The sequence below is a fragment of the Pelodiscus sinensis genome, chromosome 30, assembly GCF_049634645.1.
Source record: "Pelodiscus sinensis isolate JC-2024 chromosome 30, ASM4963464v1, whole genome shotgun sequence".
Taxonomy (NCBI): Eukaryota; Metazoa; Chordata; order Testudines; family Trionychidae; genus Pelodiscus; species Pelodiscus sinensis.
Window position 1 is genome coordinate 5,868,416 of NC_134740.1, and position 12,706 is coordinate 5,881,121.

The window sequence follows — 12,706 nt, forward strand, 5'->3', positions numbered from 1 at the left end:
TAGATCAGAGAGAGAGAGAGACGTGGTTCAATCTGGAAGGTTCTAAAGGGGGCTCTCTAGCTACACTGCTCTGTCTCTCGGGTTTCTCAGTTATTGGTCCTTTGAGCTCCAATGAGCACAGGGCTCTGCACTTAGTCAGGACCCCTCCATAATGAACCGACTTCAGCAAACTCTAGTAAATAAGCAGACAGGGGCGGGCTAACGCTCCTCAGCCCATGGCTCTGTCTGTGCGGTGTGCGGGTGCTCGCACTGCCACGTTCGGCTCTACAGGGCGCATGTGGCCTACAGGGGCATTTGCACTGCGGGCTAACTAAGATAAGGAAGCATGTTTGGGCTCCCTTCGTCTCTCACTCTCTCACATCCCAGCTAGGCGGGATCTGAGGCGGATCCAGAATCAGCGGTAAAGGTGCCCTGTTACCCCATCCGCCTCTGGTCTTTTCTGTTCTTTTCTCACTCGGAATATCGGTCCCTAAGATGAGGGGTTTGGAATCGCACCTTCCATCTGCGCCTTCTGCCCCATGCCCTGGACAGGCTGGGGAGTACAAAGAATGAAGCAGAGATGGCCAAAAACCTGCCTTGAAGCTCACCTGAGCGTGTCTAGGCGGAAGGTGCTGCCGCTGTAAGAGTAGCTGGTTTCTGTGGTGTAGTGGTTATCACGTTTGCCTAACACGCAAAAGGTCCCTGGTTCAAAACCAGGCAGAAACACTTTAGTTTTCCCTTCCCTTCCCACAAGGTTAATTTGTCTCCTAATCCCCACTCAGTACTGGAATAACCCTTAGTTTCTATGCTGGGTCAGGCAATAGTCCTCTGGGGCAATGGGAGAAAGGAAAGAATAAAAGAATGAGACACATGAACTCCCTGCTCTATAAAAGGGGTGGGGAACCTAATGATGGGGGCTCAATCCAGCCCTACTGTTGCCCCATCATGAGGCTGGAGCAAAGAAAATCTACTATGCTGACCCCTCTCCCTCAGCCCCACATGCTGCGGTGTGCAAGAGGAATGTGAGGAGTGTCTTCCTTCTTTGTGGGTCAGCGACCCCCAGCTAAAATAGGTTCCTCACCCCTGCTATAAGACACTAGGCTATGTCTACACTCAGGGCTTCTTGTGCAAGTATGGCCATTCTTGAGCAAGAATCTGCACAGAGTCCACACTGCCTGCCCACTCTTGCACAAGAAGATTTACAGTATGGCGGTAAGAGAGGGCTTCTTGCACAAGAACTATGCTCGTTTTTAACAGGTGTAAGCTCTCTTGCACAGGAGCTCTTGTGCAAGTGGGCAGTGTGGACTCTCGGCAGGGATTTCTTGTGCAAGAAAGTCCTATGGCTAAAATGGCCATCAGAGCTTTCTTGTGCAAGAGAGTGTCCACACTGCCATGGATGCTCTTGCACGAAAGCACAGCTCATCCATGGCAGTGTGGACATTTTCTTGCACAAGACTGCTTGCCCAAGAACAATTGCACAAGATATTCTTGTGCAAGAAGCTGCCTGTGTAGACATAGTGCTTCAGTGTTAAAGGGCAGTTCGGTGCCCAGAGCAGCAGGTGAATATTTTAGGAACTCTCTGTGTTCTAGGGACACAAGACAAATATTCCCGCAGGTCTCCTGCAGCCAGTGACACTGCTGAGAGTAGAGTGTAATGTGCAGCCGGAGACCAAGAACTGGGCTGAAATGGAGAACTGTGTCCCGCACAGAGCTGGGGTTCAGCAAATTCCTCAATGCTTTCCTGAATGGAGGCCTGTCCCTGACCCCGATCCTGGTAGAAGCCTCGTGGTCCGGCCCCCATCTGGCCATAGGAGAGGATGGAGGCAGCATCACTCCCTGGCTACGTCTACACCCATTTTCCGGAAATGCTTTTAACGGAAAAGTTTTCCATTATAAGCATTTTCGGAAAAAGCGTGTCTACATTGGCAGGATGCTTTTCTGGAAAAGAACTATTTGCAGAAAATCGTCCATGGCCAAGACCCACTTTTGCCCACTTTTCATCTTTTGCCCACGAAAGCTTGTTCTCCAATAAATCAGTTAGTCTATAAGGTGCCACAGGACTTCTCCTTATTAGCCCATTTTCTGTGAGCGTGGCTTTTGGACCTCCCTCTCTGGTCTATCAATTTGGTTTTGGTCATTGTGATTTTATTAAAATAAAATGAGTACACTAGTAGGAAACTGTTTTATTTCACTAACTACACATTTTCAGTTTTCATTTTTAAATAATTTTAAACAGTAAAAAAAAATTAGAAAGTGCAAATGTGTAAAAGCCAACAAAAAAAGTGGGCAGCCAAAAAAAGTTTTGCTTGGGGTGGCAAGAAACCTAGAGCTGGCTCTGGCACAAACTGGCCCCACAATCGCTATTCTCTTCTCTGCACTGACAGGTCCGATTGGAAACTCTCTGAGTGGGAGGGCCGCACGGGGGAGCAGCTCAAACATGCCAAGGGGCTGGCCAGGGGCAGAATAGGAGCCCTGCAAGGCAGCGGTGGTGTGGCAGTGACATCACAAGGGACTTTTGCAGCGCCTCACGTGATTGGTTAAAGGAAGCTTGTCAGACAGTGACCTGCCATGTCAGTGGGTCCATTGGGCATTTGGGATCCCACAAACAAGAGACTTTATGGTCACACATGTGGGCTCAAGGAGGAGATTTCACCTTCGCTAACTAAGTGGTTTAAGGCAGTTGTGTGTGTCACAGGAGGGAGTTGTCACTGACCTGACTGTAACCGTCCCATGAGCATTTCTAGGATATATTTGAGTTTCTTTTCTTGCTGTAGGGATGTAAAGGGGACACTCCTTTAAGGTTCCTCACTAGGGCAGCTGGCAGCGTTCAGGCCTCCACATCCCACCATCCCAGCTCAGATCTCCACGGGCACCTCCTGGTGCTGCGTTGGCCTCAGGCAAATCCCAAAAGCTCTGGTTGTGCTGCTCCCCACCCCCTCCCTGTGCCAGAATGAGAGGGGGCGACTCGCGCCCCTCAGAGCGGGGTCTCTGGCCCAGCTGGCGTGAGGGGAGAGGCACAAGGGCTGGTGCCCTGGAACTAAATGCTCTGCCTAGAGATCCCCAGAGTCCCGGTGCTCATGTGAGCTGGAGTGCGGGGGCAGCCCTCCCTGGAAATGCCCTTTCTCCCAGTCTGGAGAGGCTGCTAGCTCGGTGGGTTCTCTGGCTCCCAATCAGCGCCGGGGCTGGAGCAGGGAGAAGGGATTTAAACCCCCTGCTCACAGGTACAAACTGCCCTTAAGACCGCAATGAGGAAGCACGTGACCAGGCCGGGCTCTCCCGCCCAATGCTGCCCCCACCAGCCCTGCGGCGTGTGAACCTGAAGGTTTATTACCAAGGGGGGAAAGACCAAGCAGGGGGCCGTTCCATGGTGCGTCACGTGCCTCCAGAGACTCCAACATCCATCGGATTCCAGGCCGGGCACCAGGCCTGTGCTGTTCTCGTGCAGCTGGCCGGGTGCTGCTGCTCCTGACCCGCAGCCCGGTGTCTTCTTGGGCCGGTCACGGGCAGCTTGCTGGGTTGGCTCTCGGCACAGAGCTGGCCCAAGGCACAGAGCACTCGATCGACCCCTGCACCTCTCTCTGAGCTCAGTCTCCCCAGCTCTTTTCATTTAGAGTAGCCACCAGTTCATGTCCCCTGCAGCCCGTTGGTACGTCCCTGGGGTATCAGCCATTGATTCGATATATAATGGAGCAAGGGTTTGGAAAAGGTCCCTGAGTCCCCATTGCTCCCAGAGCTGTGACTCTGGAAGCGCATGACAAGAAGCTCCCAGATGCGAGTGGAAATAGAACCTTCTATTTGGTTGGCTTTGATTCTGGCCCTAACCCCGTCCATGCTGCAGCTATTCCATTTTCAACTAAGCAAACTGATCGGCCAGTATCTTGGAACCCTAAACTGAATACTGCACACAGATGTGGTTGCCTCATCGCAAAAAAGATCTATTGGCATTGGAAAAGGTAAAGAAAAGGGCAACAAAAATGAGGAAGGGTTTGGAACCGGTCCCATGTGAGGAGAGATTAAAAAGACTTGGATTTTTCATTTTAGAAAAGAGGAGATTAAGGGGCATACACTAGAGGTCTATAAAATCATGAGTGGCGTTGAAAAAGCGAATAAGGAAAAGTTATTTACTTATTCCCAAAGTATAAGAACTAGGGGCCAAATGAAATTAATAGTCAGCAGGATTAAAAGGAAGAAAAGGAAGATTTTCTTTATTCAGCACACAGTCAATCTCTGGAACTCCTTGCTAGAGGATGTGGTCAAGGCTAGGACTTCAACAGGGTTCAAAAAACAGGTAGGTATGTTCTTGGAGGTTAGGTCCATGAATGTCTATTAGCCAGGATGGGTAGGAATGGTGCCCCTAGCCTCTGTTTGTCTGGAAATGGGTGAGAGGAGCGGGATCAGTGAGGATTGCCTCTTGTGTACCCTCCCTCTGGGGCATCTGGTACTGACCACTGTTGGCAGGCAGGATACTGGGCTAGATGGATATTTGGTCTGACCTAGTGTGGATGTTCTTATGTTCTTAATTCCTTGCAAGCTTTGCACAGGGCCTCCTGGACCTCCCTGTTTCTTAGGGCGTAGATGAGTGGATTGACCAGGGGCGTCAGGACAGTGTAGGAGACCGAGAGAACTTTCCTGAAGTCGCTCAGGAGGTCGGTGGTTGGGAACATGTAGGCAATCAGAAGAGCTCCATAGTAAATGCTCACCACGATGAGGTGGGAGGAGCAGGTGGAAAAGGCCTTTTGCCTCCCGGTGGTGGAGGGGATTCTGAGGATGGTCCCGAGGATGCAAATGTAGGACACCAAAGTGAGCAAGAAAGGGACCAGTAAGAAAATCAAGGCGACTGTGAACGCCAACTTTCCATCAGCAGAGGGTCATTGCAGGAGAGTTTTACAAGGGGAATAAAGTCACAAAAGAAATGGTCGATACTCGCGGCTGCCGGGGAAGGGCAATTCCTCGGCCTGGGTTTTTGAACGATCACAAACTAGTTTCGTGTCGCTGTGTCTCTCTCGCACAGTAATAGCGGGCGGTGTCCTCGGGCTTCAGGCCGGTCATTTGCAGGTGCAGCAGGTTGTTGGGATTGTCCCTGGAGATGGTGAATCGGCCTTTCACGGAATCCGGGTATGAGATCTCCAAAATGGGGTTTATACGAGCGACCCACTCCAGCCCCTTTCCAGGAGCCTGTCGGACCCAGTTCAGATAGAGGCTGCTGAAGTTGGAGCCAGAGGCTTTGCAGGAGAGGCTCACAGAGTCTCCAGTTTTCTTCACATCCCCTCCGGACTCCACCAGCTCCTGGGACCAGACACCTGGGAATACAAACAGCTTATCAATACCTCTGTCAAAGGAGCCATATTTCTAATAACTCCGCCAGGTATTCAGAAGTAGAAAATACCTTCCAACGCCGCTACAGCGACACATAAGAGCAGCAAAAATCCCATTGTCCCTGGCGCTGGCGGAGAAAGTTCTCAGGGGACTGGCTGGTCACTGCCCAGACCCAGGGAGCTGCGGGTGCAGGCTGGGCGGAGGGAGGGACAAATTTAAACTGGAAACTGGTTTCCTCATTTGCATACTTGACTCCCTATACCCGCCCTGCTCCTGCCAGAGATCTCAGCGGCTCGCCCCAGGGCTGCGGGTGCAGAAGTCAGACTGGAGCGGCCTGCGTGTCTGTGAAGCGCCGGGTACGGGGCTCTGGGACGCTCCTGACACTTTCGGACCTGGAGGAGGAGCAGCTCCTTGCAGTGACTGTGATTCCTCGCGCAGGGACTGAGGGTCTGGTGGCTCTCAGGTGATGCGGGGAGGAAAGCGACCTCTGGAGCCCCTCCCATGCTCAGGAGGGCCACGCAGCGCCGGTCAAAGCTTCCCATTTACACTGGGGTTGCGGGCAGAAAGAGGTCTCACGGGCTGTGCCGGTACCGGGCCTAGGACGATGGGATCCTAGATTGTGACCAAAGGGGTTACAATTGGGACCGCAACCCCCAACTGCTCCGCCCTCGTTGGGCGTCATAGTCCAGCTCACGTACTGAGTTCAGTATTAACCAGCCGCAAAGCGGAGACAGATACTTTCCTCGTGTCGGGTTTAAAGCGCGTCTGAGGTAGGAAACCTGCGGCTTTCGGAACCCATCCCGCTCCCGTTCACACGGACACTCCCGCCCCATTCCCGGCGCACCAATGCCGGCCAGAGCCTAAGGCCCGGGGCTCATTCCCGGCGCTGGCAGCATCCGGGCTCGGTGCGAGTGTCCCTAGCGGGGTGTCGGTCAGGGCAGAGGTCACACGGGGGAGCACGGTGGGCGGGGGGGCACAGTAGGTTGGGGACGGGAAGGGGGACGGGAGGAGCCGGTCAGTGTCTGAGATGGAACAGCTGGATTCTTACGGCTCGTTCTCACTCGCGGGCCTGGGGCGCCACCTGGCGGAGCAGCGCAGCGCCGCTGCCGAGGAAGGGTTTTGTCTGAGCTCCGGCTGGTTTGCACTCGCTGTGGCAGCTGCGCAGTGACACCGGGCGGGGTCCTCTGGCCTCAGGCTGCTCATGTCCAGGCTCTGGGACTTGTCCCTGGCCATTACAGCAGACCCCTGGGAGGGGGCGGGGTTGTCCCAGCCCTTCCCCAGACTCCGGGTCACGTGGTGGAAGGCCAATGCCAGCGCTACGCCTCTACCTGAGGGTATCCCCCCGAGCCCACACCAGCAGGGCCCATTTTCTTCAGTTGGACCGGGGAGTTTTTTATACAGTGGGAGGGTGGCTCACCCCTGTAGTCGATCGCCTTTGGACGGGCTGGAATTAGAGCAGGTTTACCAGGTGTCCCCTAGTCACAGAGGGGGAATACAGTCACCCTAGTGAGGGGTGGTGCAAGGGCGGCCTCCCCCCATCCTGCTGCCAGCTGCCCCCACCTGTCAGAGAGCGCGATTAGGGCGCAGGGGCTTCCCCCTCCCTGGCAGAAACACCGGGCAGAGCGGATCGGGAGGTTGCTCTTTCCCCGCCCACCTCCCGCTAGTCCTCCTCCCTCCGCCATGAGCCGGGCCCTTGACTCAGTGGCTGACCCGCCTCTGTAAGTATCAGACAAGATCCAGCAGCCGGAGACAGATGGTCAGAAAGTGCGAGGGGAGAACGAGTCCAGGCTCTTTTCGTTCGATATTTGTTTTCAGCCAGGAAAGAAACTTTGGCCTGTCACGAGCTTGGTACTTTACCACACGTGTCACTGGCATTACAGCGGCGTCTACACGTCCCGCCCGTACAGACAGAGGCAAAGCTCCCAGCCTGGATAGAGGGAAAGAGAACGCAAATGACTTTCCCAAAATTCCCCACTGATCAATGGCAGGAAAGGACCCAGGTGTCCTGATACCGCGAGCAGCGCCCTATCCACTAGACCAGTGTTTCTCAATCAGTGGTACCAGGACCCTTAGGGGTCCTTGAGAGAAGTCTGGGGGGTACGTCAACACAACTAAAATTAGGAGAAACCCGAATTTTTTGTTTGAAGTTTTACACCGCTTTATTATTTTTGTAATTTTTACACCCAAAAATGTGATCATCTGCCCAGCTACGATTATGGTGTTTAAACAACTGTGTTGCAATGGTAGAAAAAAATTCGTCTCTGAAACCTGTAGGCACTGGGGGTACTTATAATTGTTTTTTAAAGGGGTATTTTATAAAAAAAAATTGAGAAACACTGCACAAGACAACACTGCCGCTTCGCTTGGGTCTGTCAGTGGAGCTCCTCTCCTGCACTTGTCCCTTACTTTCCATTCGCATTGATCTGTGCAGCGCGCACTGCCGAAATGGGAACTCGCTGCTCGGAATCCGCTTCCCCTTTTTGTACGGTCCCTGCGTTGCGCTGTGTCCCTGTGTGCCTGGCGCAATAATAGGTGGCGGTGTCTGCAGCTGTCAGCGAGCGGAGCTGCAGCGAGAACTGGTTCTTGGACTTATCAGCGCTGAGCGTTGCGCGGCTCTGGAAAGCCGGGCCGTAGTATGTGGTCCAGCTGTAGCCGCTCCAGTAGATCTGTCCCACCCATTCCAGCCCTTTCCCGGGAGCCTGCAGGACCCAGTCCCAGTAGTTACTAGTGACAGAGTCACCGCTGATGGTGCAGCTCAGGGTGAGGGTCTCTCCAGGCTTCACCGCGCCGGGTCCGGACTGAACCAGCTGCACCTGAGAGAAGACACCTGGGGAAAGAGAAACAGGAAAATGGAAGAAATGAGCCAGCCCTTGAATCTCTGCACCTGTCCCCAATTTCCCCCTCGCTAACACACTCACAGCTGGGGGCGGCGAGCAGGCAAAGGAAAAGCCACAGAAATTCCATTCTGGTTCCCAGGCACTGAGGGAAACTCCCCAGCGGGCAGGGCCGGGCAGGTCTGTGTCTGGGCAGAGACTGAGGTTCCTAGAGCCAGGGGCTGGTATTTAACCAGGAAGTCCCGGGCAGCGATTTGCATGCGGGGTCCCCAGCGCGTATAAACAGAGCAGATCTCTAGGCAGGGAGCGCTGTGTCCCCAGCGTGTGACCCAAAGTCAGTTCGGGTTCATTGGAGCCCTTCGGAGGTAACCTTTGGGCTGGGGGTCGGGTTCTTGCATTGGGGCATCTGAATCCACCTTCCAGCCGCTCCTGCTGCCTCGCGCCCTGGGCCCGGCTGGAAAACACACACAATAGAGGCGCGGGTAAAAATGAGATTTCTTCCAGCTACTGTCCTGTCACAATCTGCCCCTTCTTTGGGGACGGTTCCACTTCTGGGGGGAGGGGTCCGCGATACAATAATAGCTGCAAGATGTGGAGGGGGTGCAGGAGTCAAGGAATGGCCTGGGGCGTGGGGGTGCAGGAATCAGGGCTGAGGGCAGGAGGCTGGGGACGTGGGGGGGAGGGGTGCGGGAGGCGGGGCACAGGGCTGAGGAGGGTTGGAAATAGTGTGTGAGTGTGACATAGTGAGGGGTAACCTGCTAACTCACCGAGCAGACAAGGGATGAGTCACTATGCAAAGAGGGTATCCCAACTGGTTTGGCCAGCTGACCCCCATGGAGAGGAACAAAGGAAGGTGGATGCTGCCCTGGCTGGGGGCAGGGCTGGAGGAGAGTGAGTGTGTGCCTGTCTGAAAAGCAGGGGAGAAGGAACTGGGGAGGAGACTGGGACTCCCCCTTCTCAAGGGGGGCACTGAGGCCTCTTAGCCCCAGTTCCTGTAACTAGATTACATCTGTACTGTGCTATATCCTGGAGGAGCAATAAACTACCTCCATTCTACCGGCTGGTGGAGTCTGTTCGTGCCATTTCGGGGTGCAGGAGACGGGGGACCCCCAACGTGCCGTCACAGTGAGAGGACCGGGGAATCGGTAACATTCTCTTTCCGATTGGATGAGACGTTGGAGCTGGATCGCTGGGCCGGAAGGTAGCCGATTCTACCTCCCCTGTTATCACCGCTACAGAGGGACTGATGCCGTCTCCATCCCCTCCTATGACTAAATGGAGACCGGGCCGCGAGGCCTCTACCAGGATCGGGGCCAGGGACAGGCTTCGATTCAGGGAAGCATGGAAGAGTTGGCCCAAACCCGGCTCTGGGCGGGACAGTTTTACATTTCAGCCCAGTTCTCAGTCTCAGGCTGCACGTTGCACTCTGCTCTCAGCGGTGTCACTGGCTGCGGGAGACCTGCGGGAATATTTGTCTCATGTCCCTAGAACACAGAGAGTTCCCGAAATATTCACCCGCTGCTCTGGCACCGACCTGCCCTTTCACACCGATCCCTGCGCTGACCGGTCAGAACAGCCTGGAACTGCGAGTCGCAGGTTGTTAGGATTGTCCCTGGAGATAGTGAATCGGCCTTTCACGGCATCCACGTAGTACACTGGATAGTCCTCCCATCGCTATGCATATAAGCGATCCACTCCAGCCCCTTCCCAGGAAGGAGTCTGTCGGATCCAGTTCATGCTGGAACTGCCGAAGGTGAAGCCGGAGGCTTTGCAGGAGAGGCGCAAAGAGTCTCCGGGCTTCTTCACATCCCCTCCGGACTCCACCAAGTTGGTCTGGGACCGGGCCCCTGGGAACAAGGACGCGATACAAACATTAGTATTGAACTGTCAAATACAAAATCCCCGTCTGACTCTCCAGCGAGTTTAGCTCGAAAATACCTGGCAAAGTTCCCACCGGGAAAGCTAAATAGACCCCAAATTTCATTTTCCCCGTTGCTGTGGGGCAGAACTGGCTGTTAACTGCACAGACACGGGGGGCTCCGCGGTGTCTCCCTGGGTGCAGATTAGAGAGAGAGGCACCGATTTAAGTAGGCCCCGGTCGCCGTCATTTGCATATTCCCCTCCTTGTGAAAGTAGAGTGGCCATATTTCCCTGTGCGGAATACAGGATACCTGGTATTGAAATACTCATTCAATCAAGTTCAACAATAAGCCATCAGAACTGTGTCCTACAAACATTCAAAGGAGCAGCGAGTTGACTGAGCCCCTGTTAAAAAGAAACACTGCGGCAGCTGGATCCTTTTTATTTACTTTCTCATCATGAAGACTTCAGGGCTCACAGGGCAGAGGTGACACACAGATGCTCCCATACACCTCTCTCACACAGGGGCTGATGGGTGACAAATTGATGCCACCCTCCCTGCCGGGAGCTCTCTGCCCTGCAGGCTTGGCTGGCCCATCTGCACACACCCACCTTTCCTAGTACCTGGTACCACTTCTTCCCAAGTCTCGCCAGGTGGGTGCCCTCCCAAACTTCCTCTCCCAGTGTGGCCGACAACAGGCTTCGAAGCCAGGCTGTGTGAGTGGGAGGGGATTGAAGCTGGTTCCAGCTGCACAGGGTGGAAGCAGAGAAGGGGTGTCCTGGCCCACTTCTTTCCAGAGCTCATTTCTCCCCCCTCCACACATCCTTGCCCTCCCCCTGTGACTGGAAGCAGTTGGTCGCTTCCTGCTCACACCTCCAAGGGTGCTGCTGGCCACCAGAATAACCCAGCTGCCGCCTGCTGCCCGCAACAGTTCTGGCAACAAGAGGTGAACCCTGCGGATGCAATGCGCACCAGGGCCCTGGAAATTGGACCGCAGGGTGTGACGTAGTGGGGGTACCTGGCTGGTTTCTATGCTGCTGGCTCTGGGGTAACCCCCACTGGCTGCCGTGGGTACCACGACCCAGCAAAACAGGATGAGTCACTATGCAAACGAGTATGGCCAGCCACCCCCCATGGAGAGGAACAAAGGGAGGTGGAATGCTGCCCTGGCTGGGGGGCAGGGCTGGAAGAGGGGGAGTTAGTTGGTGTCTGGGAGCATGGAGGAGAGCCTAGGGAAAGAGGCTGGAGTTTAGGGGCCCAGTCTCCCCCATCTCAAGGGGGCCTGAGGCATCCTAGCCCAGCTCTGTGACCAGACTACATCTGTGCTGTGCTGTATCCTGGAGAGGCAATAAACTTCCTCTATTCCACCGGCGGGTGCAGTCTGTTTGTGCCATTTCGGGGTGCAGGAGACGGGGAACCCCCAACGCGCCGTCACACAGGGACTGTAGGCCACCTGGCCAGAGAGGTGATTAGCACAGAAGAGTGCCTCGGGGATGCGAAAGCCGCTCGCTCCCAGAGTGCAGTGGGCAGGGTCCAAGGAGAGCAAGTGAGGAGGGTGCTAAGCCTCTTCCCATGGGCTGCTGTGGAGCCTGCAGTTTTAAGCCATGAACTGTCTGGAACTGGCTCCCCTCCCCCCAGCTTCAGGGCACAAAGCCAGTTCTGTGCATGGCTTTGGCACGTGCAGGGCTGGGCTCTTCCTGACCACGTCCCTGGTCAGAGCGTCTTGGGCTTTCCCAGGGCACCGGCCCAGCCAGAGGTGGAGGGGAAGGAAGAATCCTGCCGGCCAGGCTGTTGGTGAGCTGAGTGCTGGGTGCTCTGCCCAGAGACTTGTTCTCCGCAGAGCTCTGGGAGTGGGACGCGCCTTTAAAATCTGGTCAGGCCACTATTCAGGGAGAAGGCCGTGAACCAATGAACAGAGCAGAGCATTTTGCAGCCCTCTGTAGCCAGCCCCCCAGCCGTGCTCCAGGCCCCTCTAGGCCCTCGCTACAGCCCGTCTTCCTGCCTGTCGCTGTGACGGCGCGTTGGGGGTTCCCCGTCTCCTGCACCCCGAAATGGCACAAACAGACTTCACCAGCCGGTGGAATAGAGGAAGTTTATTGCCTCTCCAGGATACAGCACAGCACAGATGTAGTCTGGTCACAGAGCTGGGCTAGGATGCCTCAGGCTCCCTTGAGATGGGGGAGACTGGGCCCCTAAACTCCAGCCCCTTCTCCTAGGCTCTCCTCCATGCTCTCCCACAGTCACTAACTAAATTCCCTTGCAGCCCTGCCCCCCAGTCAGGGCAGCATTCCACCTTCCTTTGTTCCTCTCCATGGGGGGTGTCTGGCCACTGGTTCAACAAGTTTGGCATTACCTCTGCCTAGCGAGGTTTTCCCTGCTGGGTCTTGCTCCAGACAGCAGGGGTCACCACAGCCCAGCAAGTACCCCCAGTACGTCACAGTCGCACAGCTAAGCTATGGGCATCAGAGCTGTGCAGGGAGGTGGTGTGTGGGGATAGATAGATAGATAGATAAGCCGGTGTGTGGGGATAGATAGACAGATAGGGAGACGCTGCCACATTCATTCAGACCAATGCTCTGTCCAGCCCAGTACCGGTCTCTGTGGCCGGTACGAGATCTGCGGGCAGAGCGCACAGCGCGGAGCCACTCGGCCGCGCCCCACAAAAGCCCTTCCCCGTGTATGTGTTCTGGTAGCTCGCGCCGCCGCCTGTCTGGCC

The 12,706-nt window shown here is 55.2% G+C and overlaps 1 non-coding gene and 1 gene segment (V, D, J or C); one reads left to right on the plus strand and one right to left on the minus strand.

Moving 5' to 3' along the window:
• The window catches only part of LOC112545106 (Ig heavy chain V region 3-like), a 138,124-nt gene that overhangs the window by 14,155 nt on the left and 111,263 nt on the right, over positions 1-12,706 (minus strand).
• Positions 633-705, plus strand: TRNAV-AAC (transfer RNA valine (anticodon AAC)). Its single transcript has one exon. It is a non-coding gene; the product is annotated as a tRNA-Val (tRNA).